This window comes from Bos javanicus, chromosome 6 (assembly GCF_032452875.1).
Source record: "Bos javanicus breed banteng chromosome 6, ARS-OSU_banteng_1.0, whole genome shotgun sequence".
Taxonomy (NCBI): Eukaryota; Metazoa; Chordata; class Mammalia; order Artiodactyla; family Bovidae; genus Bos; species Bos javanicus.
Genome location: NC_083873.1, coordinates 92289222 through 92316598, shown reverse-complemented (window position 1 = coordinate 92316598; position 27377 = coordinate 92289222). Strand labels below are relative to the sequence as shown.

The following is a 27377-nucleotide window of genomic DNA, read 5'->3' as shown; positions in this document are numbered from 1 at the left end:
GCTTTCTCAGTTGATCTCCTGGACACGAAGCTCAAGCACCAGATATTCCAGTTCAAACCTGGGCACATGACAATCCTCACTGCAGAGAAGCCAGCCAACATTCCATAATTAATCATCATTCTTCGAGGCAAAAGCCAGCCCAAGCCTGAGGCAACATTCTTGAAGGCTGCCATTGCTCCCCAGCCTAAGTGGGTGACAGCTGTACAAACAGAGATCCAGCTTGGGCTCCTAATTTGCCCACCCCATCTCTGATTTACTATTCAAATATTAAAAGTTACCATCCTTTGAGTCCCTACTCTGAGCGAGGTCATCTACATTCTTTGGTTCACTTAGTCTGGCTTGATCCCCATGAGCTAAATATTGATGTTCTAATTTGTGAATGAGAAAATTCAGGTTTAGAGAGATCAAGCAACTTTCCCCAAGTTACACAGCTAGCGAGAAGCAGAACCAGGATTTAAACCCAGGTTTTTCAAATTCCAAGGCCTTGCTCTTAAGCATTAAATGAACCAATCGAGGTTGTCAAGAAAGTGAGTTTGAAGGGCTGTTGTTTGTTGTTCCGTGGCTAAGGTGTGTCCAACTCTTTGTGACCCCATGGACTGCAGCACATCCGGCTTCCCTATCCTTCACTATCTCCCAGAGTTTGCTCAAACTCATGTCCATTGTGTCAGTGATACCATCCAACTATCTCGTCCTCTGTCATCCCCGTCTCCTCCTGCTCTCAATCTTTCACAGCATCAGGGTCTTTTCCAATGAGTCACTTCTTCCCATCAGGTGGCCAGAGTATTGGAGCTTCAGCTTCAACATCAGTCCTTTCAAAGAATATTCAGGGTTGAAGGGCTGTAGGGGGTGGCAGAGCTATTAACATCATGTGACCCTGTTTTTCTTTTTTCCAGTGAGAGATCCATGACCCACAAGAGAAGACAAAATACTCCTCCTGCCATGGGAGCTGTCTTTAGGGTCAGAGGCACAGAGGGAAAAGATGTTGGGAAAGCACTCTAATTGTTATTTCAACAGCTTTACTTCAATTCTATTACTTTTCAACCAAAGCAAATTGCTCCAGAATCCTAGTCCTACCCACCCTTTTCCTTTCCTGTCTCATTCTCCCTTCCCACCCCCTTACCTCCTACCTAAAAAGGAAATAGGGTTTCTGCAGAGGATAATTCCAATTTTCTTCTCTTTTTATATTTATTTATTTGACTGTGCTAGGTCTTAGCTGCAACATCTGACCTTTTTGTTGTGGCATGTGAGATCTAGTTGCCCGAACAGGGATCAACCCAGGCCTCCTGCTTTGGGAGGACGGAGTCTTAGCCACTGGACCACCAGGCAAGTCCCGCAATTCCAGGTTTCTTAACTGGTATTCTGAGCTGGATGAATTCCAATAGGTTATTCACCAGAACCAACTGCCATCTCATTGTGTTCTGATGCCTGCCTGGATCCTGGACTTATTCTTTGGAGAACAATAGCAGCCAGGGGAACAGGTGGTGGAAAGCAGCTACCGTCCACACCAGCGCAGCAGAAGGACTCTGTGCTGGTGGTCTGCCCTGTGGAAGACTGGATTTGTTGCTCTCTGACTCATCTCAGGCATACCTCATTTTATGCCATTTTCATTTTTTACAAAGGGAAGGTCTGTGGCAGCCCTGCATTAAGTAAGTCTTTTGGCACTATTTTTTCCAAAAGCACGTGCCCACACTCTATCTCTGTGTCATATTTGGGTAATTCTCTCAATACTTCAGCCTTTTTCCTTATTATGGAAGTTAATGGTGATCTGTGCTCAGTGATCTTTGACATTGTATGCCATGCTAAGTCACTTCAGTCATGTCCGACCCTTTTCACCCCTGTGGACTGTAGCCCACCAGGCTCCTCTGTCCGTGGGATTCTCCAGGCAAGAATACCAGAGTGGGTTGTCATGCCCTCCTCCAGGGGATCTCCCTGACCCAGGGATCAAACCTGCATCTCTTAAGTCTCCTGCATTGGCAGGCAGATTCTTTACCACTAGCACCACCTGGGAAGCCCCAGTCTTTGACGTTACTATCTACAAAAAGATTAAGGCTCAGATAATGATTTGCAGTTGTTAGCAATATAGTATTTTTAAGTTGATATATGTACATTGTTTTTTTTAAACACACTTAATAGACTACAGTGTACTGTAAACATAGCTTTTATATGCACTGGGAAACCAAAAAAAAATACGTAACTCGATTTATGGAGATACTTTATTTCGATCATCTGGAACTGAACCCACATTATCTGCAAGGTATGGTTGAATAGGGCTGGTGTTGTTACATATACAGTTATACCATAGCATGTATTTGATCTTTTACAACATTAATTGAACCTCAAAATGTACAAACCTAATTTGGAATATAAACAGATGGAGAACTTTCCAATACCTTCCCATGCCTATGTTTCTATATTCCCTTTTAAAACTGGAAAGCAGCTGCAAGTGATGACCCTATGGATTATAGCTTGCCAGGCTCCTCTGTCCATGGGATTCTCCAGGCAAGAATACTGGAGTGGGTTGCCATGCCCTCCTCCAGGGGATCTTCCCAACCCAGGGATTGAACCCATGTCTCTTATATCTCCTGCATTGGCAGATGCATTCTTTACCACTTGTGCCTCCTCAGAAGCCCCAGCTTAAGCCCTTACTTCTCACTTAATCCTTTATTCTACCCTCCCAACTGTCTTCACTGCTTCCACAGTCCCACTCCACATTGCATCCACAGAAATTTTTCTAAAATAAAAAAATCCTTCTTTGGCTCCCATAATGTTTGGGATCAAGACAATTTATTCCACAGCCAAAAACACAAGTTATTATATTGACTGATCCAGTCTAAAATCACTCATTCAAGCACCATCTGAACACTGGCCCCCTTCAGTCGGTCCTCCTAGCATTTTTCCAATGCTGTTTCTTCTAGTACATCCTGCTGTCTCTATCACCTTTACCAGACACCCGGCTAATTCCCACTCTCCCTTCAAGGATCAACACATTTTTTTGTCTCCTTCAGAAAGCACTTCTTTGCTAGCCTTCCCAAAGTGATTCAGGAACCTCCTCATGTCCTCTCAGAACAGAAATGCTCTTGCACCTCTTATCACAACCTCACTGTCACCATCTGCTCACTTGTCTGTTCCTTCACCGGGACTGAGCTCATAGAAATTAGAATATCTTATTCTCTTTTGTGTCCCAGTCCCTGGAATAATTTCTGGCCAGAAATGGTTACTCAATTATGATTTTTGAAGGAATGAAGGGAGGAACAAATGACTAGCTTGCTATATCTAGAAAAAAATGGTACACTCAAATGATATAATTGAGGAGATTTAAATGAAGGAATTTGCCTGGAGAATCCCAGAGACGGGGGAGCCTGGTGGGCTGCCATCTGTGGGGTCACACAGAGTCAGACACGACTGAAGCGACTTAGCAGTAGCAAATGAAGGAGTTACCGAGTCCAAGCTCTCTCTGCTTACCACACAACAGCACAATGAAGAGAAGAGGTGTTGAGGCAAGGAATACAACTTTATTTGGAAAACTACCTGACCAAGAAGATGGCAGACTAATGTCACAAAATAACCATCTTATTGGGATCTGGATGCCAGGTTCTTTTATAGATCACAGATGGGGGAAAGTGAGGAAACAAAGTAAAAAGGCCATTAATCTTGCAAATATCTCCTAGAATGGCAAGCCTCGGGCAGGGAATGTGTTAATTTCTTCCTTCCTACCATCCACAGGTTGACAGGGTCCTGAACAAAGGCACTTTAACAGTCATGACCTGTATGCAGGTCAAGAAGCAACAGTTAGAACTGGACATGGAACAATGAACTGGTTCAAAATTGGAAAAGGAGTACATCAATGCTGTATATTATCACCCTGCTTATTTAACTTATATGCAGAATACATCATGCAAAATGCCAGGCTGGATGAAGCACAAGCTGGAATCAAGATTGCAGGGAGAAATATCAATAACCTCAGATATGCAGATAACACTACCCTTAAGGCAAATAAAGGTAGTGAAGAACTAAAAAGCCTCTTGATGAAGGTGAAAGAGGAGAGTGAAAAAGCTGGCTTAAAACTCAACATTCAGAAAACAAAGATCATGGCATCTGGTCCCATCACTTTATGCCAAACAGATGGGGAAAAAATGGAAACAGTGACAGACTTTATTTGGGGGGGCTTCAAAATCACTGCAGATGGTGACTGCAGCCATGAAATTAAAAGACACTTGTTCCTTGGAAGAATATCTATGACCAACCAGACAGCATATTAAAAAGTAGAGACATTACTTTGCTGACAAAGGTCTGTATAGTCAAAGCTATGGTTTTTCCAGTAGTCATGTACAGATGTGAGAGTTGGACCATGAATAAGGCTGAGTGCTGAAGAATTGATGCTTTTGAACTGTGGTGTTGGAGAAGACTTGAGAGTTCCTTGGACTGCAAGCAGATCAAACCCATCAATCCTAAAGGAAATCAACCTTGAATATTCATTGGAAGAACTGATGCTGAAGCTGAAGCTCCAATACTTTGGCCACCTTACACAGAGTTGACTCGTTAGAAAAGACCCTGATGATGGGAAAGATTGATAGCAGGAGGAGAAAGGGATGACAGAGGACAAGATGATTGGATGGCATCACTGACTCAATGGACATGAGTTTGAGCAAGCTCCGGGAGTTGGCGAAGGACAAGGAAGCCTGGCATGCTGCAGTCTGTGGGATCACAAATAGTCAGACACAACTGATCAATTGAACAATAAAGTTTAACAGTCAGGCAGAAGGGCAGGATTCTCTGAGGCAGGCCATTATGTATGATTATAATAACAAAAGCAACAAAAAGCAAGTCAAGGGAACACGGGTACACCCGTGGCGGATACATGTTGAAGTATGACAAAACCAATACAATATTGTAAAGTAAAAAAGTAAAAAATAAATAAATACAATAAAAATTAAATAAATAAAAAGAAACAGTTCCAACAGGGAGTCAGAACTGACTTTTCCTTACAACAAAGGGACTATTTGTAAAGGTGTAGACAAGGTAAAGGAAACCCATTAAAAAAAAAAAAAAAAAGGCATATCTATAGTAGGCACAAGGACCACCTCTAGGCCAGAAGTTAAAAGGATAAATAAAGTAGTTCTCAGAACACAGAGAGAGTCACTGAAGGGGAGGACCAGCTGAAGGGGGATGTGGACACATCCAAAACATAGTGACCTGGCATGATGGAAGCTGGGGGAATAAATACCTAAAGTCACTTTCCTCCCATCCTCCAATCACCTGCTGCTTCTTCTCACTAGCCAAACCAATCAGAAGCCAGAAGGCAAGAGATCCAAGGGTATAATCAGCACGGTCAACCTCTCAGGGCACAGAGCAGGGGATGAGGGTGGGGAAGAGACCTGGAAGTGCAAGTGGAAACTACCCAACACAGCTTCTCTTCAACGAAAGAGTCTTTGGCTGATTGGAGAAAAATATATCTTCTTTAAGCTGATAAGAGAATTGGCTCTAAGGAGAAATACTTTGATAAGCCAGTTGTGATAAATACATCAAAAGACTGACACCCAGGTTTCCTGCAGAAGCTACGCCTTTCTCTGGAAAATGAGGAAAAGGGAAAGGTAGTGGGATTGAATGCATTTGGAAGCAAGTTTAAGAAGAAGAGAGGGGATTTCCCTGGTGGTCCAGTGGTCAAGAACCTGCTTGTCAATGCAGGGGACACTGATTCGATCTCTAGTTCAGGAAGATTCCATGTGCCATGGGACAAGTACGACACAACTAAGCCCTTATGACACAACTACTGAGCCCTCGCTCTAGAGCCTATAAGCCACAATTAGAGAGTAGCCCCGCCCCCATTCACAACTAAAGAAAGCCTGCATGCATCAACAGAGACCCAGGACACCCCAAAACAAATAAATAATTAATTAATTATTTCTTAAAAAGCACACACCTAAAAAAAAAAAAGAAGGAAAAAGAGGAAGACGGTGGCTGAGGACAAGGAAGAAAGAAAGAATTGGGAGAAGAGAGAAATCGAATGGAGTTTTCCAAGAGAAATGGTGGGCATTCTCTGTGATCTCTTCCTACGACCATTATGACCCACAGTAAGAATTAGAAACATGACGATGACCTCAGTGTGAATGGAGTTCTTGTGAAAGTTAATGAATGGATTGAATGTGTCTCCATCAAGACTTGTATTGGGCTGCCACAGACAAGGGTCCAAGAAGACACTCTTCTTAGTCAAATAGAGAAGGAACTGGGGTTCAGAGAATTAAAGTGGCTGAATGAAGGCACAGTGTCAGAGGAGACAGCAGGACTCGCCACCTGATCTGACTCCAACTTCTAGGTGTCTCCCTCTACCAACCCACCTCCTTGCATTATGTCTCTGTCATGGACAGGCAGAGGTGGGCACTGGAGAAGACTCAGGTTTCCCTGAATATAGAAACTGTGACTACATAACTCTTATAGTTTATAGACACATACTAATCTAAGGGTTAGAATTTATGGAGTATGTACTCTATGCCAAGGGTTAACTTGTCTAATCAAAGTAACCAAAGAAAATTTCTGTTACTATTCCGCTTCACAGAGGAGCAAATAGATCAGAAAGATGAAGTGCAGAGTTTGAATTCCAAATTCAGACTCAGGCAATCTGTATTTCTAGATTTCTCTCAATCTGTATTTCTGTATTTCTCTCAACAGCAACCCTGAGTACATGTTTAAGCATTTGAAAAGCATTTATACCTTTCGATATGACAACCTGCACATCGAGGTAGTTTTTGAAGCTGAGTTGCTGCTGCTGCTGCTGCTAAGTCACTTCAGTCGTGTCCGACTCTGTGTGACCCCATAGACGACAGCCCAGCAGGCTCCCCCATCCCTGGGATTCTCCAGGCAAGAATACTGGAGTGGGTTGCCATTTCCTTCTCCAATGCATGAAAGTGAAAAGTGAAAGTGAAGTCGCTCAGTCGTGTCCGACCCTCAGCGACCCCATGGACTGGAGCCTTCCAGGCTCCTCCATCCATGGGATTTTCCAGGCAAGAGTACTGGAGTGGGGTGCAATTGCCTTCTCCGAGCTGAGTTGCTACCAGTTCCGAAATCCTATGGGTCTGTTACCACAAGTCTCCCTTGATTTTTAGCCCAATTCCTCGTGTCTTGCAAACCACAGTAGCAGTTGTCTTTTTCACATTTTCTCTCTGAAATAAGAGAAGCAGTTTTGGAATCCCACAGAGCTTCCTCAGGATCTATGTGTTAGAAAAGGCCTCCTGCAAGGATTTCGGTGACAGCCTATCTCAGCACTTGATCCTCTCTGCAAGTGCCCCTCATGTCCAGGAGTCAAAGACAGACAGGTTCTTTGAGAAACAGAAAAGAGGAAGCCTTATTATTCTCTATGATTTGTGTTCCTAACAGTCATTTCTCTGCATTCTTAGATTTTGGTAGTGTTTAATCCCACTCTTACTTCCTCCAATAGAAGTGATGTTCTGCCTTTATCTGGAATGTTCTTGATGGGTACCATGGTAAAAAACACTCGTTTAAGCTTTTCCTTGCAACACCTTATTCATGGATATTAAAGCATTTGTTAACACTGTCCTTACATTTTACATCATCTATGTTCTGATTATGTGGATTATTTCCACTGTATAGATAATAAAAAAATCATACTAAAGAGTCAGAAAGTTCAAGTCACTGGCAAAACTAGAACCAATATCCAGTGTTTCTGACTCTAGATGAGATTAATTCCTTCCCTAAAAATACCCTGGTTTGTTTTTTCTCCATTTGCCCAAAGCCATCATTACCTACAGAATAAATGTCAGTCTTTTACCAAGTACCAGTATCTACTAGGTATCAAATAAACCAGTATTTCATCACTACATGTTAAGGTAAGAGGGCTTCCCTGATGGCTCAGTGATAAAGACTCCGCCTGCAGGGCAGGAGATGCAGGAAACATGGTTTCGATCCCTGCATCAGAAAGATTCCCCTGGAGGATGGCATGGCAACCCATTCCAGTATTCTTGCCTGGAAAATCCCATGGACAGAGGAGCCTGGTGGGCTATAGTTCATGGGGTTGCAAACAGTCAGACACAACTGAGTGTCTGAGCACACATGTGTTAAGCTAAGGGGCCAGCACCAAGCTGCCATTGCTACTCAATATAGTACTGCAGGGAAAATGCATTTACTTTGAAGTCCAAAAGGGAAAAATCCGAATTCCAGCTTCATCATTGATTAGCTTTTAATTGGGGGGTAAATTCCTTCACATCCATGAGTCTTAGTTTTCTGTCACATGGTAGACATTACTAGTTGCCTGTCCAATAGCCATCCCCTGTCTTCTACCAAAAACCTGTCTTTGAGCAGAGCCTCCATGTGCTTAGGTAGAAACACTTGTTTTCCCAGACTCCCTCAGAGCCAGTGGTGCCCACCCTTATGTGACAAAGCTCGATTGGAGCAGTGAGTCATCAGCTGAGGGCTTGGAAAGCTTCACTTCCCCCAGTCAGTGCCCAGCCCTACATCCTCTCCCTACTCATTCCCATTTTCTTTTTCTTCAACACTAATTCATTTCCATTTATTTTTGCATTACATTCTTTCTTGGCTGGAATAACAAGTTAACTAGGTGAGAGTTCTTCCTTTCATATCAGCCAAAAGTACATTTCCAAAAACCCCCTCAGTGCTTCCCCTCTGAGCCTACTGAATCTAAACCTACTGTGAGAGACTGAAGCTTCTCCTGATGCGGTTTCAGAATCTCTCAATTATGGAGGAACAAGTTATACCATCTTCAGATGATCCAGATGCAGTTTCTTTATCTTTCTCTTCCTTGACTTGGTCCTAGAGATGTTCAGTGCCACCTCTGTAAGGAGATAAAGGAAAGCAGTCTATCTTCTCTTTGTCCTTCAGACCCACTCTCAGCTCTTTGCCCCGTGCTTTCTTACCCAGGAAATGGAATTGACAGACTGTATCAGTGAGGCTTTCCTACGTACTCTCCGGCTTCTGGTCGGGGCAATGGGGAACCCTCACAGAAATTAGAGGAAGGGCAGAGTATGAGGTCAGAATATTTTAGTGCCCAGGCTCCTACAGCAAACAAAGACACAGAGTCTCTCTCAAATCACCTTTTTCTACACAACTCTTTCCTTTAGTTTCCAGAAACCATATCCTCCTTCATCTCTTTGGGTCTAATTTAGTTACAACTTTGCTATTTCTGGCTCTGGCTCATTGCTCGGTCCCTTGTGCTTTCCCCACATCCTACCTTTACCTTTGAAATAATCCTTTTAGTAAACCCTCTTTGAATTATTCTAATTAGAATGTGTCATCTGTTTCCCTGAGAACACTGACTGGTACAGATGAGAACATCAAAACAGGCTCTTTTTGCTCCTAAACAGCACCCTCAGATGTCTCAGGCATCCAAGGTCCTCATTCTAAGGCACTGATATCCAGAACACCTCCTGCCACAGCCCAGGAACATGGTGGTCTCCAAACCCTATTCCCGCCCCATGCTTTCTTCAACCATGGTGAAAACTTAACCTTAATTTTCTGTATCCTTTTCCCAAGACCCTATCTTCCAGTGTGACAATTAATGAATTTGCTCATGGGTGCTGATACATTGATGAAAGAAGGCTAACACAATGCTTGTCTTACACACACACACACACACACACACATTACATTCACTACTCCTCTTCCTAGACAGTGCCCATCAGCCTTCATAGTGTGCATTCCATAGCATTCTATTACTGTCCCACATACTATAATTAATCAAACCTAAAGATGTACCTTAAAAGTATAGGCTCTGCTTCATGTCTTCACTGCAGAAAAGCCTCAGTTCAGTTGAGTTCCGTTCAGTTGCTCAGTCATGTCCAACTCTTTGTGACCCCATGGACTGCAGCATGCCAGGCCTCCCTGTCCATTATCAACTCCTAGAATTTACTCAAACTCATGTCCATTGAGTCAGTGATGCCATCCAACCATCTCATCCCCTGTCATCCCCTTCTCCTCTCACCTTCAATCTTTCCCAGCATCAGGGTCTTTTCAAATGAGTCAGCTATTCGCATCAGGTAGCCAAAGTATTGGAGTTTCAGCTTCAACATCAGTCCTTCCAGTGAACATTCAGGACTGATTGTCTTTAGGATGGATTGGTTGGATCTCCTTGCAGTCCAAGGGACTCTCAAGAGTCTCCTCCAATGCCACAGTTCAAAATCATCAGTTCTTCGGTGCTCAGCTTTCTTTATAGTCCAACTCTCACATCCATACATGACCACTGGAAAAACCATAGCCTTGACTAGATGGACCTTTCTTGGCAAAGTAATGTCTCTGCTTTTTAATATGCTGTCTTTGGTTGGTCATAACTTTTCTTCCAAGGAGTAAGCGTCTTTTAATTTCATGGCTACAGTCACCATCTGCAGTGATTTTGGAGCCCAGAAAAGTAAAGTCTGCCACTGTTTCCACTGTTTCTCCATCTATTTGCCATGAAGTGATGGGACCAGATGCCATGATCTTTGTTTTCTGAATGTTGAGCTTTAAGCCAACTTTTTCACTCTCCTCTTTCACTTTCATCAAGAGGCTCTTTAGTTCTTCTTCACTTTCTGCCACAAGGGTGGTGTCATCTGCATATCTGAGGTTATTGATATTTCTCCCTGCAATCTTGATTCCAGCTTGTGCTTCCTCCAGCCCAGTGTTTCTCATGATGTACTCTGCATAGAAGTTAAATAAGCAGGGTGACAATATATAGCCTTGATATACTCCTTTTCCTATTTGGAACCAGTCTATTGTTCCATGTCCAGTTCTAACTGTTGCTTCCTGACCTGCATACAGATTTCTCAAGAGGCAGGTCAGGTGGTCTGGTATTCCCATCTCTTTCAGAATTTTCCACAGTTTGTTGTGATCCACACAGTCAAAGGCTTTGGCATAGTCAGTAAAGCAGAAATAGACGTTTTTCTGGAACTCTCTTGCTTTTTTGATGATCCATTGGATGTTGGCAAGTTGATCTCTGGTTCCTCTGCTTTTTCTAAAGCCAGCTTGAACATCTGGAAATTCACGGTTCACGTATTGTTAAAGCCTGGCTTGCAGAATTTTCAAGCATTACTTTACTAGCGTGTGAGATGAGTACAGAAAAGCCTAGTTGATTGCAAATAGGTTACTGGTTTCAGGCTTTTAATGTTTTTAAAATTATAGCTGACTGGAACACGGAGCTTAGTTTACCCTGGGGCTTGAATAAATACATTTGCTAAGATTGGAAAGCACAAGCTCAGGAAAGACACTGAGTGAATACAGATTGTCACCCTTTCCCAGGTGCAGTCTTTATCTTTTCAGGCCTCAAAGCCATTTTCTCAGTGCACTCAGAGGATGTTGATTTCGTAAAGACTGGCTCACTCTACGTGAGAGAATAAGAAATGGATATGTAAAGCAGAATGCCAACTTGCTAATTTAAATGGGAATATATACATGCATGCTGTACGTTACGGGAACCAGGCAAGAAGTGTATCAGTCAGCTGCAAGTAACAGGAAAAATAAATGGATTAAACCATAAGTACATTATTGTTTAATCAACAAGAAGAGAGACCAGTGTCATCAATATCATTGAAGAGCTATACCCTTTAGCATGTTTATTTATGGCCTCATTGCTGTAAGACTGCTGCTACCCCAGATATCAGTACTGCATGTAAAATCAGAGAACAAATAGCGGGTTGGGGGAGAAGGGGAAATGCTTTCTTTTCATAAGGCTTTACCTTTTTGCCCAGTTAACTTCCCTGAAGCCCCATTGACCAGAATAGGGTTGCATGGTCACACCAGTTGCCAAGGAGGCTGGGAAATCAACAGTGCTCTAGCCACTGTTCTTTATATATATATATATATAATATTATTTATTTATGTTTGGCTGTGTTAGGTCTTCATTTGCTTTGCATGGGCTTTTTCTAGTTGCGGCAATCGGGGACTACTCTTGGTTGCCATGAGTAGCCTTCTCATCGCGAAGGCTGTTCTTGTTGCAGAGCACAAGCTCTAGACACGAGGGCTTCAGCAGTTGCAACACAAGGGCTCATTAGTTGGGGTTCACAAACTTAGTTGCTCCGTGGCTTGTGAAATCTTCCTGGACCAGGGATCGAACCCATATCCCCTGCATTGCCAGGTGGATTCTTATTCACTGCACCACCAGGGAAGTCCCTTTTTTCTTTTATTAATTTTTATTTTGTATTGGAATATAGTTGATTGACAATGCTGTGTTAGTTTCAGCTGTACAGCAAAGTGACTCAGTTATACATATATATACACGTGTATCTCAAATTCTTTTCCCATTTAGGTTATTAGAGTATTGAGCAGAGTTCCCTGTGCTATACAGTAGTACCTTGTTAGTTATCTATTTTAAATACAGTACTGTGTACGTGTCAATTCCAAATTCCCAATTTATTTGTCCACCCCATCCTTCCCCCCTGGTAACCACAAATTCTTTCTCTAGGCCTGTGAGTCTATTTCTGTTTTGTAAATAAGCTCATTAGTATCTTTTTTTTTAGATTCTGTGTATAAGCAATATAATATGATATTTGTCTTTCTCTCTCTGACTTATGAGCTTCTCAGGTGGTGCCAGTAATAAAGAACCTGCCTGCCAATGCAGGAGCCGTAAGAGACGCTGGTTTGATCCCTGGGTTGGGAAGATCCCCTGGAGAAGGACATGGCAACCCATTCCAGTATTCTTGCCTGGAGAATCCCATGGACAGAGGGGCCTGGCAGGCTGCAGTCCATAGGGTCACAAAGAGTTGGACATGACTGAAGCGATTTAGCACCCACTCCAACTTATTTCACTTAGTATTACAATCTCCAGGTCCAGCCACATTCTAGCAACTGTTCTGGAATGAGGGTTGGCATGGAGTAAGAGATATGGACATGCTTTGGAGAGTGTGGCAGCTGTGACGGTGTGCCACACCCATCTCCCTTCAAGGAAGTTTGCTATCCAGCTTCAAGGCAGGCAGTTGACTGGCAGCTTCGAACTGCAGTGCCTTCTGAGTCTGTCACACGTTTGAGCCGAGGCCAGGTTTTCTCCAGGTAGCCCCCAGCCAATACTGTACAAGCTGGGATTACCAGGGTCCATCCGGGTATGCCCAACACAGGACTCCTCTGACCTCTGTTCCAGAGCTGCCTTTTGAGTTGTTTAGAGACTTGTTCAGACGTTCATCACAGTCTGAAGCTCTTCCTGCCCAATCCTGCTTCCCCCACACTCCGCCCTACCTTTCATGGCCATTACCTCCCAATCCACCTCTTATACCGCTAACTCCACCTCAGGAGCTGAACTGCCTAGAGGAGCTGAGCTGACAGCAAAGGGCCGTGTCAGCATTTTTGTTCCCTGTAAGGAAATCTCCATGGAAATCAAACAATATTTGTGCTAAGAGAATACAGAATCAGAACAAGGCTACTCTGACTAATCCATTTTCACTGTGAAGACATTCCTAATGTGAGTGCTCTTTCTTTTCTCAGAAAGGATATCCACACCCCCAGCCTCCCCTGGTGAACACTGGCAACAGCTGGTCTCTGATTCTCTGACTCCCGCCTTTGGTTTCCACTCAAATCATTCCTGTTCTGTTGGCTCATTCGTCCTTAGCCATGCTGATTCCAACACAGAATGCTGTAGCCAAGCCCTGTTTTCTCCACCTTGGGACCCAGAAGACCTTGTTTTCCTTGTTAATCATTTGTTAGCTTACTTTGTTCTGCTTTAAGGAGAATTCTCCCCTCCCAGAGTCAGCTCCCTTCCATTACGTGTGGATTTCACAGTTTGAATTTTCAGAGTTCTGAAAGTACATCCTGCCACTCCCTTTTGCTTCATATGTAGTCCTGCTGTAGACCTTTAAAATAGCATCAGTTCTAGAGTGTGATTTCCTCTGAGAACCCCTCGAACAGCTTCATCTGTTGATTTGTTCATTTGACTTTCATTTCTTAAGCAGCTACTGTGTGACAAGCACTCTTGTAGGTGCTGGCCATATAACGATGCAGAGGACACAGGCACTCTCCCAAGAAGCTTCTGGAAACTGTTTCTAAGTTAAGCCAAGCTAGGAAAAAAAAATTGGAAGATATGAGGTTTAAGGCAAGGGAAGAGTGAATCGCTCATCAGAGCTTTGCTACAACATAAATATTTTAAGCTTTCCAGGCTCCACGAGACATAACATCAGAGATTTTTCAGACCAGCCTAGCCTCTCCACACATGATGGATATTAAATATGGATGTGTTTTATTTTCTGCTGGTCTACACTGCTCGCCAATATCTGGCATCACCCTCATATCCTCTCTGCTCAGAGCTACCTGCCTGAGATGGCCTTTCTCTCACCGGGGCTTGAAAAATAATGCAGCTGCCCACATGGTGCCTACTTCTACACCAGGCCCACCTGCAGCACAGCCCCAAGGACATCTCTGTTAAGTCTTTATCAGGGTCTTGGTTTCAGATGGTATCTGTGCTGAATGGTTTCACCCCATTTATAAATGCTTATCATTCCATTTCCCACCAGAGATGTTTATGTGATCATGTATCAGTTCTGTCTTTCTAAGTGAAAGTTAACAGAGATCAAGATAAACTGCATTGGGTGTGAGCCAGAGCTTAAAACAGACTCAACTGGATCACAGACCAGAGGTGGCCTTTCAAAAATGACAACCAGAAGTAATGATAATCCTCCAGCCTGGGATTTAAGAAACTCTTTCCCAGAAGATCAAAGTCTTGAGTTTCTCTAGCATTTTCTTCTTGACTTCAGAATGAGGATGACAAAGCTCCACTGGACCTCAGAAAGTTACAGAGCCCCATCCCCTCATTTTATAAGCAGGAAAGTCAACTCCAGAGCAATAGAGTAAATAGGTTAGGTCAGACAGCTGTCAACAATCTGGGGCTAAAACCCAAGATTCCTTATTCCCGTTCCAGGTTCTTTCCAACAGCTGGTCCCCGCTCAACCTGCCTGAGCTTGCTGGCTCTCACAGCAAATTCCTCTCCTTTCATATTTTAATCCTCTTTCTTTCATCTTTTTAAAAGCCTTTGTTGAATTTGTTACATTTCTTCTGTTTTATGTTTTGGTTTTTTGGCTGGAGTATGTGAGATCTTAGCTCTCTGACCAAGGACTGAACCCACGCCCCCCATTGCTGCTGCTGCTGCTGCTAAGTCACTTCAGTCGTGTCCGACTCTGTGTGACCCCATAGACGGCAGCCCACCAGGCTCCCCGTCCCTGGGATTCTCCAGGCAAGAACACTGGAATGGGTTGCCATTTCCTTCTCCAATGCATGAAAGCGAAAAGTGAAAGTGATGTCGCTCAGTCATGTCCGACTCTTAGCAACCTCATGGACTGCAGCCTACCAGGCTCCTCTGTCCGTGGAATTTGCCAGGCAAGAGTACTGGAGTGGGGTGCCACTGCCTTCTCTGCACACCCCCAGCACTGGAAGGCAAAATCTTAACCGCTGGACTTCCAGGGAGGTCCCTCTTTCTTTCAGTCCTTTGTCATCTGCAGCTTCCCTCTTCTTTCTCTCTCCACAAGAATTTTTACATTCTTTTTAGTCCTGTGTTTTTCCCTCTTCCTAAATTCGTTGTTTTTTCTGCCTTTGCTATCAGTAAAAGAAGAAAGCCAGTATGCATGTCTATGTTTGTGCCTTCCACATTTAGCACTAAAAAAAAAAAAAAAAAAGCTGGGTATATAGGAAAATTCTGAGCTATCTTTCAAATTACAATTCTATGAGTGTACTATAAAGCCAACTGGAAAAATAATACCAGAAAATTCCTGAGACTTAGTACTAAAGCACTTCTGAGTGGCAGTATAGGTTTTGAAATGATTGCATACGGGTCCTCAAGACTTCAAGAAAAGATATAAAGTCTCTGTAGGGGAATTACAGTCTTCTGTAATATAGTCAGATCAAACTGTAATGGATGATATTAGCTCTCTAGAGTAGCAATAGAAATCAGTGACCAAAGGGAATAAGTAGAAACAAACCTACGACAAAAATAACTAAGTCCCATCAGGTTATCTGGAGAGGGCTGCTTAGGGACAGGCTGATGGACCATATTTCATCAGCCCTGGATGAGACTGATGCTCAGAACCTCCCCAATGTTTGTTCTCAAATCGTGCTCTCCAAGCATGGACTTTCTGATCATAGTCAGTATCCTATGTATCCTGCTATTGGGAAGGGCATGCTTTGGATGGCAGGCATTAACATCCTAAATCCAAGGGAAATCATCTAAGACTAATTAATTAGTTGGTACCCCCACTTCCTTTCACTAAAGGCTGTCCTACTCCATGTTTTAGACTCTAGCTCTGGGCCTGCAGAGCTGAGGTACTGACCTTGAACTCTGGTAACCCCATGAAAGTGTTGCCACCATGAGCTCTGCTATGAAGTCCAGCCAGCTTCCCTCTTTAGCATTTGGGGCCCTGTCTAGCTTCTACAGTTGATAAAATAACAAATAGCATAATTGAGTGGATTTGACTATGGTTGGCTAGTCACCCTCCAAGAGTGGGCAATCTTATTGATTTAAAGAAACCAGGATTTATGGGTATTAATGATCTGAAGAAACAGATAATTCGTGCCACCTTCCCTTTGTGCCATCTTCTTCTAATAGCATCAAGAAAGGAAAGGAAAGTAGTCCTAAAAACCTGCTGAGGCCAGCCCGGGGGTAAGCAAACACACAGTCAGTCCTCTCTGCTCCCAGACAAAGGAGAAGTGCTTTTCATAGGATCCTTTCACTTCTTTCTTGAGCAACCCTGACTGTTCCTGGATCTCAAGAGTCCTGGAAACTGCATTAAAAAACTGTGTCAGGACTCTCCTGGTGGTATAGTGAATAAGAATCCACTTGCCAATGAAGAGGACTTGGGTTCGATCCCTGCTCTGGAAAGATTCCACATGCCATGGAGCATCAAAGCCCTCATAACACAACTGCTGAAGTCCGTGCACCCAGAGCCTGTGCTCCACAGCAAAAGAAGCCACTGGAATAAGAAGCCCACACACTGAAACTAGAGAGTAGCCCCCACTCGCCGCAACTAGAGAGAGCCCATGCAGCAACGAAAATCCAGTGCAACCAAAAGTTAAATAAATAAGTGAAATACTTTAAAAAAATACTATAGCTCTGTAGTAAACCTTAATAACTGACATGGGAAATCTCCACCCTATTCTTTAAAAGAAAAAAAGAACTACGTCATGGAGTCTCAAACAGGGCTCCTGCCCTAAGTCCAGTCGACAGCTGTTAGGCAGCTGCACTATTATGTTCTAAAGCTGCTTGATGTAAGATGCAAGGGGCTAGCTCTCTGATGCTATGTGGACAATACAAACCCCTGTGACAATAGCTGGCAGGTAACATATATCATGAAGACATCTGTGGCATGAGAAAGGACTCATACTGGATAACCTTTAGAGTTGTTGGGGTCTTTTTCCCCATAAAAGTTATGCATTCATTTGCTCAGTTGTGTCCAACTCTTTGGGACCCCATGGGCTGTAGCCCACCAGGCTCCTCTGTCCATGGGATTCTCCAGGTAAGGATACTAGAGTGGGTAGCCATTCCCTTCTCTAGGGGATCTTCCGAACCCAGAAGTCAAACTCAAGTCTCTTGCATTGTGAGCAGATTATTTACCATCTGAGCCACCAGGGAAGCCCAGTACTGTGTTTCCCCTTTTCATGACAAAGAAATGAAGCCATTCTTTCCTTCTCTTCCATTAAAAAAAAAAAAAAAAGGGAAAACAGAAAAAAAGGAAAGGGAAGAACCTGGTAACCTGTACAACAGAGGCATGGAGCCAGGTAAAATGGGACTGCCTGTTATCCCTCACCTCCTTCCCTGACCAGTTGTTCCACCCCAAAGAAAAAAGCATGAATGTCTTCCCCGGAGCAACCAAGATAAATGTCTGATGCTGGAGACAGGCCCAAGTCCAGGCACAGCACCCCTTCTGAGACTTGGCAGCATGTCTAGCCTTTGATCGCCTTTCCTTTGTGGGACACGTCAACCTTGCTCCTCTTTAATGTACAAGATGGGATGAGAGCTCAGGCCAGGCGAGTGTAGCTGCAGGCAGGGCTTTCTCCAGCACTGCGCAAGGGAGGTTTTTGCCTGCCCAGGCTCAGGGGGAGCAGCTGCAGCTGCTTGCCTGCCACATGCTATGGAAAGACCTTCAGTGTTCTGGTGGCTTAGCAAGCGTGATGCCCAGTGGAGGGCAAGCTGGGACTTGGGAGCCAGTGGAAGGCAGGCAGCAGGCTCCTTTCTGAGCCCAGCTGGTGTCTCTGCCCCTGCTATCCATTTCAGTGACACCTTTCTCTGGGTTCTTCAGGAATCTAATGATCCATCCATTCACTTTTTCTAAGTCAATCCTACTTCCACCCTCATCAAAATCCTCCAGCGCGAAAGTAAAGAAACTGTCACTCGTGAGCATTATGAGTGGAAGTGGAAACCCATATAACTTTTCAGGAGAGCAGGTCAACAACATATAAATTTTAAATATGTATTCCTTTGGAATAGACCCAGGAATTTCACTTCTAGAAAGGTATCCCAAAGAAATGACTAGATGGGTAAGCAGAAATGTATGTTCAAGAAAGTTTATTGCTGCTTTAATTAAAAATAATAAACATGGGACTTTCCTGGTGGTTCAGTGGCTAAGAGTCCATGCTCCCAATGCAGGGGGCCCTGGTTTGATCCCTAGTCAGTGAACTAGCTCCCACAAGCCCCAATTAAGAGTTCGCATACCAAAATGAAAGATCCTGCATGCCACAAGTAAGATCAGATGCAGCCAAACAAATAAATATTTTTTAAAACCACTGAAAACTTGGAAACAATGTAATTATTCACTAGAAGAGGACTTTAAGCAAATTACCACACGAGCATAAAATGAAACACTCCATAGTCATTAGAAATAAGTAGATCCTTATTAATTGACACTGGTATATGCCTCAATATATTGTTAAGTGAGTAAAGTGGGTTGTAGAAGAGTATATAGAGTAGGAGCCCACCTATGGGAAAAAAAAAAAAAAGGTTATGTATTTATCCTTGCCTAAAAAGAATGAAATTATAAATGCCATTAAGTTGACAGCAGTATCTCCGAGGTGTAGCATTGTAGGCATTATCCACTTTCTCTATATCGTTTACATCTACATGTGGTTTACATTTTTAGGGAGGAGATATACAAACAGAAAAGATATTTTGATGTATTTTTCAAAACCTTTCAGGAAAATACATTCAATGCCTTCAAACTGGCAACTTGCACTTGTAAAGAGCTTCGCAGTTTACAAATGCTTTTTTTTTTTTCTCCATTAACTTCTTCAGTTCTCACAGCCCTGGGAGGTAGGAAAGTCAAGTCGTAGTATTGTCGATGATAAGCAAAGCTGGACGTAAGTGAAAGTGGTGAAAGCAGACTCTGGAAGGAGAAAGAGCTGGGTGCCCTCCACTTGGGCCAGAGGCAATGGGAGGTTTTAAAGGGAGAGAGAAGATGAAGGGAGGGGAAGTGAGTGGAGGCTCAGTGAGAAAATTCAGTGTTGGTGACTGTGGATTTGGGCAATGTGTTTATCTGGCCACTATGGAAGTTAGGATTCTACCCCCCCCAACCCCAACAGAGACTGGGAGACAGAGACCCAGTCCTTCCTGATGGCTATGCGTCAGTGTAATGGCTTTCGGATCCTTTAGAAAGACCCTCCTGAGCTGTGGGAGGTACACGTCTCAAACCGACAGAAATAGGATTCACAATTCTAAACCTTTTTAAAGAAAGAAGGAAAGGGAGGTCGGGTGTCAGCTAGAACAAACAGAAGATTCTGTAGACAGCCCTGAGCTTTCTTTCCAGCATGCAAGGATGCTACGTTGCTTCAGTTGTGTGCAACTCTTTGTGACCCTTTGGAGTTGTAGCCCTTCAGGCTCCTCGTCCATGGGATTCTCCAGGCAAGAATGCTGGAGAGGGTTTCCATTTCCTTCTCCAGGGGATCTTCCCCAGAGGAACTCAAAAGGCAGCAGGATTGTCCCAGGAATGTGGCCTCGGGCTGCGAGAAGCCAGCTAAACTTTGGCCAAGTCTCTTAGTGTGGGATTTGAACACAGTGTTCTTGCCAAGAGTTCTTGCAGTTCTGAGTGTCTCTTTGCAGATTAAAAAACTAGTTCCCAGAGAAGTTATGGGGTGAGGGCCTTGGAGATGCACCCCACAGATCTCCCTTCTAGAAAGAACCACACTTTCCATAGCCAGGACAGCCTCCACCTGCAGCCCTTTCAGGAAGCCCCTGAGCATTTGAGCTGAAGCCACACTCTTCTTGAATAATCCTGTCAGTGACTGAGCACTGAGGGTGCTAGACCTGGCCACTCCCACCCAACATGGAGCTCTTCTAATGGGCAACCTGTGTTCCCAAGGCCCAGGTTGGCTAAGTCTTGTCAGATTTGCCAGTTCTAGGCTCTCCCTGCCCAACCCTTCTTCCTCCTCATTTCTCATTCACATCCCCCAGCGTATTTATTGCACTTTTTTTCTTTTTCTTTTTTATTGAAGGATAATTGCTTTACAGAATTTTGTTGTTTTCTGTCAAACCTCAACATGAATCAGCCATAGGTATACATATATCCCTTCCCTTTTGAACCTCCCTCCCATCTCCCGCCCCATCCCACCCTTCTAGGTTGATACAGAGCCCCTATTGAGTTTCCTGAGCCATACAGCAAACTCCCATTGGCTATCTATTTTATACATAGTAATGTAAATTTCCATGTTATTCTTTCCATACATCTGACCCTCTCCTCCCCTCTCCCCATAAGTCCATAAGTCTATTCTCTATGTCTGTTTCTCCATTGCTGCCCTGTAAATAAGTTCTTCAGTACCATCCTTCTAGATTCCGTATATATGTGTTAGAATATGATATTTATCTTTCTCTTTTGACTCACTTCACATGTGTTAGAATACGATATTTATCTTTCTCTTTTGACTCACTTCACATGTGTTAGAATATGATATTTATCTTTCTCTTTTGACTTACTTCACTCTGTATAATAGGTTCTAGGTTCATCCACATCATCAGAAGTGACTCAGATGTGTTCCTTTTTATGGCTGAGTAATACTCCATTGTGTATATGCACCTCAACTTCTTTATCCATTCATCTGTCGATGGGCATCTAGGTTGCTTCCATGTTCTAGCTGTTGCAAATAGTGCTGCAGCGAACAATGGGATACACGTGTCTTTTTCAGTTTTGGTTTCCTCAAGGTATATGCATAGGAGTGGGATTGCTGGGTCATATGGTGGTTTTATTCCTAATGTTTTAAGGATTCTTCCATACTTCGTAGTGGCTGTATCAATTTACATTCCCACCAACAGTGCAAGAGGGTTCCCTTTTCGCCACACTCTCTCCAGCATTTCTTATTTGTAGGCTTTTTGATGATGGCCATTCTCACCGGTGTGAGGTGATATCTTATTGTAGTTTCTATTTGCATTTGTCTAATAATGAGGGATACTGAGCATCTTTTCATGTGTTTGTTAGCCATCTGAATGTCTTCTTTGGAGAAATGTCCATTTAGGTCTTTTCCTCTGCACATATGACTTCATCTCAGTATCTACTTCCTGGGGCCCCAAAATAATCACATGTGGCTTGTCCAAAACTATACTCACAGCAAATAGGTGCTTAAATCCTGACTCACACCATAGTTTCTGAATCCCATTAAGGGGAAAACCCTGTTGGAGATACTTGAATTTTAACCACTCAAAATCTTGAGCTAAAGGAAAGACTTTCTAAAGGTAGAAATGACAGAATGAGCTAGAAGAAAACAGGGATGTGAGGGGCACTGAAAAGAGGATGGATTATCAGGGCCTCCCTGGAATGACTGAAATCATGCCAAATGATCTTTTAATTCCAACCAGAAGACTAGAGAACCCATGCAGAGGTGACGCCAGGATACTAACCCCATGCCTTGTACATATTTCAATGACTGTTTCTCACATTGCCTGGTAACTGACGTCTGCTTCTCCCTTTAGAGGCTGAGCTTCTCAGTGGTATGGACTGTGGTTTGATTCTCTATTGCATCCTCAGTGCTTAGAACAAAACTTAGCACATCATAGTAGCTCAATAATAGTTGGATTAAACAATTGAGTCTTAGCAAGGAAATAAGAGGATAGGGACAGGAGTGGGGTGATCATTTTTATAACCAGTGTTTACATAGGTACATATCAGGCACTGTTCCAAATTTTTTAACATGTATCATCATGTCATTCAACCCACACAGGAACCCCACAAGGCAATATTGTAGGCAGTGATATCTGGGAAGCAGACTCTGAGAGAAAGTTTAGGGTGCAGAATATTCATTAGGAAACAGCACTGTGATCAACACCTATGGCAGAGAAGGGAAGGAAGAAACAAGCTTGGGTGGAAGCAACTGAGCTGCAACACAGTGGCTCAAATAGTAAAGAGTCTGCCTGCAGTGCCAGGGACCCAGGTTCAATCCCTGAGTTGGGAAAATCCCCTGGCAGAGAGCATGACATCCCACTCCAGTATTCCTGCCTGAAGAATCCCATGGACAGAGGAGCCTGGTGGGCTACAGTCCATACAGTTGCAAAGAGTCAGACACGACTGAAGTGACTCAGCACCAGCACCAAACCAGCGGCCCAGTAGCAGCCTCAGCTACCCCATGTGCAGCTCTGGGACCAGAATGATCCAGCTGAGTTGTCCTATGTTGAATCAAGGTAACCAAATCTTTATATTGGATTAGCCAAAAAGTTCATTTGGATTTTCCTGTAACATTCTACAGAAAAACCCAAACAAACTTTTTGGCCAACCCAATAGGTCCTCCAACCTCAATCAGTCATCAGATGCAGGTCCTCCTAGGAGGGTATGACTTTGGGTAAGGTTGCTGTCTGGGTCAGTAGTCTCAAAGGGGCTGTCAGTTGAAGGCTGTGTGCCAAAAGCCCTCACAGCAGCTAGGGAATCAAGGCAGTACATTTTCATGTCTGTCCATCCATTATCAACCCCTTTATCCAGCTGAAAAAGCAGGCACAAACACTTTAATAGGGGCTTCTCTGGTGACTCAGATAGTAAACAAACTGCCTGCAATGCAAGAGACCCAGTACATTTCTGTGTCTGTCCATCCATCGTCAACCCATTTATCCAGATAGAGAAACTGAGGTGCAAACAATTTAGCTAACACTCAATCAGCTCAGACAGTGAGTGGTCAAACAAGGATCAAACCCTGACAGTCCACTGGGAGCCTGTGTTCCTGTTTAGTACTGTTACTCTTGACTGAGGCATACTCAATGATAGCAGTGGAAGTAGCCCTCCACATGCCCTAATAATGATGTGAAATCCTAACCTGGGAGAGAATGTGACTTCAGTCTTGCCTGCGTGGAGATTCACCTTTGTCAACTATGAATCGCTGTGATCAGGAATGGAAAAGACACACTGTCCGGTGTGGTACATGTAGAAAAACGTTGATACACGCCCTTACCCAGCATTATGCCAGACACCGTGAAGGATATAAAGGTTTACGAGAAGCTTAGGATTTAGGCAAAAGGATAAATCAGACACACGAAGTAATTATTGGGAAAAAAATCCTAGAACAGTAGAAAGTAAGTAGCAGGTGATTGCTAAGTTAGATAATGGTAAAACAGGCAAAGGGCAAGCAAACCTTTAACAAGACAGTCCTCTGCTGTTACAAACTCCACCCCCTTAACACTGATGACTGTGGGCCCTGGAATGCAAGATCATGATAAAGTATAACCTAAGTGTAAGAGGCACTTGATGTACAAGGATTGCAAAGGGCCCACAAACCTGAGTTCAAGTAAGTTTCCAGATTTTGATGAGACCTCCTTTTTTCTGCCACTATACAGCCTTGAACTTGACATTACCCTGTATGATGAAAGACATTTTAACTCCAGGGTGATTAAAGACATTTTAATTCTAAGTTTTTAGCCACTTATCCTTCATATGGGTGAGAGCACTTAAAAACTGAACAACAGGAGAATACTGTGGTTTACTTTACTGGTATTATCAGTAGGATTTCCTTTATAGGAACGTTTATTTTTTATTATTTCTTTCATTCCAGAACTGCTTAATGAGTACCATCAACACTGAGGTAGTAGTTTAGCACATGGTTTGGCAGACAGATGTGGTTTGAATTACAGCCCTGCTACTCACCATATCTGCGTCAAAGTACTTCTTTAATTGTTAGTTTCTTCATATGAAAAAGTGGGACTAAACAGTTCTTGTCTAGTAGCATCGTGGGAAGGACTAAATAATTCATGTAAGGTGCCTAGAACATATTAAATGAACAGTGAAATTATTTTTTACCAGTAACAACAACAGTAGGAGGCATTTGGCCCAAATACTATACTGGGTGCTGGAGCTTCAACAATGACAAGAAAGACAAACATTCCCTGCCTTTCCAGGTCAGACAGGTAAGATAAGCAGACAAACAAGGTATTAACCACTAGGATAAGAAAAATAGCAAGTTTTATAGAAATATGTTGCACTGGCAAGGAGAGGGAAGTTAAGGTCCAGAAAGATTTCTTGGAAGAAAACACATCATCAGATCCTTCAAAAATATTATTTGCTGTATATTATTTGGTTCTGGACTAGAAAGTAAGTTACATGAGGGCAGGGATTTTGCACGTTGTGTTTGATTTTGTAATATCAAGCCCTTAATGTGGTGCCTGACACATAAGAGGCATTCATACAGCTGGTGGTGAATGAGAGAACAAAGCCACTCCTACGGTGATAAGTAGGAGTTTTCCAGATGAGGAAGACAGGAAAGGTATTCCAGACAAATGCAGGAATGTGCAAGAAGTCACAAGAGGGAGTGAAAGCACAGTGAACGGGAGGAACTAAGACACAACCAGGTGAGATGTGTGTGGATATGGATACCATAAGAGATGAGGCTGAGAAGAGGCCAAATCAAGTAGGGTCTTGGAAGCTGTGCTAAGGAATCTGCACTTGATGCTCAAGAGCAATGGGAAACCAACAAAGATTTTAATCAAAGAAAGAGTATAATCTATGTGTGTTTCTTAGAGTTCATTGTTTATTCTGTCAATACACTAATAACTCAAATTTGAAGGAAAAAAATAGACACCACACATAAGCATCAGTTCAGTTCAGTTCAGTTCCTCAGTCGTGTGTGACTCTTTGCAACCCCATAGACTGCAGCACACTAGGCTTCCCTGTCCATCACCAACTCCCGGAGCTTGCTCAAACTCATGTCCATTGAGTCAGTGATGCCATCCAACCGTCTCATCCACTGTCGTCCCTTTCTCTTCCTGCCTTCAATCTTTCCCAGCATCAAGGTCTTTTCCAATGAGTCGGTTCTTCACATCAGGTGGCCAAAGTATTTGAGTTTCAGCTTCAGCATCAGTCCTTCCAGTGAATATTCAGGACTGATTTCCTTTAGGATTGGCTGGTTTGATCTCCTTGCAGTCCAAGGGACTCTCAAGAGTCTTCTCCAACATCACAGTTCAAAAGTATCAATTCTTCAGCACTCACTTTTCTTCATGGTCTAACTTTCACATCCATACATGACTACACATAAGCATAAGTAGAGGGGGAAAAAAAGTCACCTGTAATCTTACCACTCAGAGATAACCACCGTTTGACTCTAAATAAAAAGCAACCTGTCGCGGTTATCTACTGCTGTGTGAGAAACCACCACAAAAACTAGTGGCGTAAAATAACGAGTCTGTGGGTTAACTGGGATCAGTTGGGTGGTTCCTCCACTTCCTGTGACTTAGCTGAAGATGCTCACACAAGCTGCAGAGCTGAAACATTCCAAGATGGCCTCTCATTGCCAAGAGCCTCTCTCTGCGTGAGCTCTGACATTCAGTAACCCAACCTGCTTCTTTGCAGCTCAGTGGCTGGCTTCTAAGAAAAATAAAAGGGAAGCTCTTGAAGCCTAGGCTTGCACATGCATTGAACTTCTTCTACTGCACATTAGTAAAGGTAAAGCCAGGCACAAGGTTGGCTGAAGTTCAAGGGGAACGGACTCCAGCATTGATGTGAAGAGAACCATGTCTGCACAGGGATGAGAGGACTCATTGGCTATTGGGAAGCTATCTACCCCACATCCAATTTGCTGATCACAAAGTCAGTAAATCTGTGGACTGTTTCTGGTACAAATAATTAGAGAAACTCAGTTCAAAAGGGACAAATGCAAAACACATGGTTTGGCCATATAATAATCTGATAAGTGGGTTGCTTAAATAAACTTGACACTTGGCACGCATGCAAGGGGAAGTGGGAGGCAGGGGAGAACATCATATTATTTAGAATCCAGTGTGCATGTACATCGGAGAAGGCAATGGCACCCCACTCCCATACTCTTGCCTGGAGAATCCCAGGGAAGGGAGAGCCTGGTGGGCTGCCGTCTATGGGGTCACACAAAGTCGGACACAACTGAAGTGACTTAGCAGCAGCAGCAGCAGCAATGCATATACATGGTCAGTCGAGTCCGTCATGTCCAACTCTTTGCAACCCTATGAACTATAGCCCACCAAGCTACTCTGTCCATGGGATTCTCCAAGCAAGAACATTGCAGTGGGTTGCCATGCCCTCCTCCAGGGGATCTTCCCGACCCAAGGATTCAATCTGGGTCTCTTGCATTGCAGGCAGATTCTTTACTGGGGAAGCCCAGTGAAAGAAACTGAAGGAAAATGGCAGATCCTAGACCAAGAAAATGGTTAAAATTGTTGTGATAAATATTCTGGAACCAATACCTCTGTACTTAACCTGAATATTAACTCTTTTGAGTGTAACAGGTGAATGAAACATGTTATTTGTCCAATCTGGCTTCCCTAGGGTCAGATGGGTGGCAACCACAGGATCAGGAGAGCCACAGTTCAGCACCATTCACTGACGGAAGCAGTGAAGTATGTGCACCACATCCTGGGAAATAATAGAATCGAAACCTGAAAGGCTAAATCTCTTGCCAAATCAAGGGGCAAGGATGAGACCAAAATGGCAGCCTTTTCCTCACCTCTGCTGTGAATGGGTCAGGAGACTTGATTTTCAATTTTATTCCTATTATGGGAAGCCACCTTGTTGAGTGGACCAAGAAGGGCTTAATCACGCTCTTGACCTTGTCTGTGAGTATACTTGATAAAGCCTACAAAGGACAGTGCCTCTCAAGTCCCACTTTGATTCTTCATCCCATCACCTTCATCACTTCTTGGATTTCTGCAGGACTCCTGAGTGGTCTCTTCCTGCTCCACTCCATCTCCCACACAGCTGCCAGTTACTTCTTTTTAATACATATTTTGTAGCTCTAGGAAATGGCAAGGAAAAAAAAAAAGACCAGAGAGAGATGTGATGTTCTGATTAGGAAAAGACTTCTATGTCACAACATGGACTTTACCCTAATTGAGAGGTAGTTTTTCAGGACAAATTTGCATATTTGCATAAGATTTGCATATTTAAAAGGATATCAAGGCAGCGAGGGAACCAGAAGAAAGCCTTGAGTCTGACAGATCAATAAGATATGGTAGTATTCCTGCTGATAAAGAGTACAGGTCTGAACCA

At 43.4% G+C, this 27377-nt stretch overlaps 1 long non-coding RNA gene across 1 annotated transcript in view; it reads left to right on the top strand.

The window, feature by feature from the left end:
• The window catches only part of LOC133249741 (uncharacterized), a 271661-nt gene that overhangs the window by 118683 nt on the left and 125601 nt on the right, over positions 1-27377 (top strand). The gene's annotated exons all lie outside the window — the stretch shown is intronic.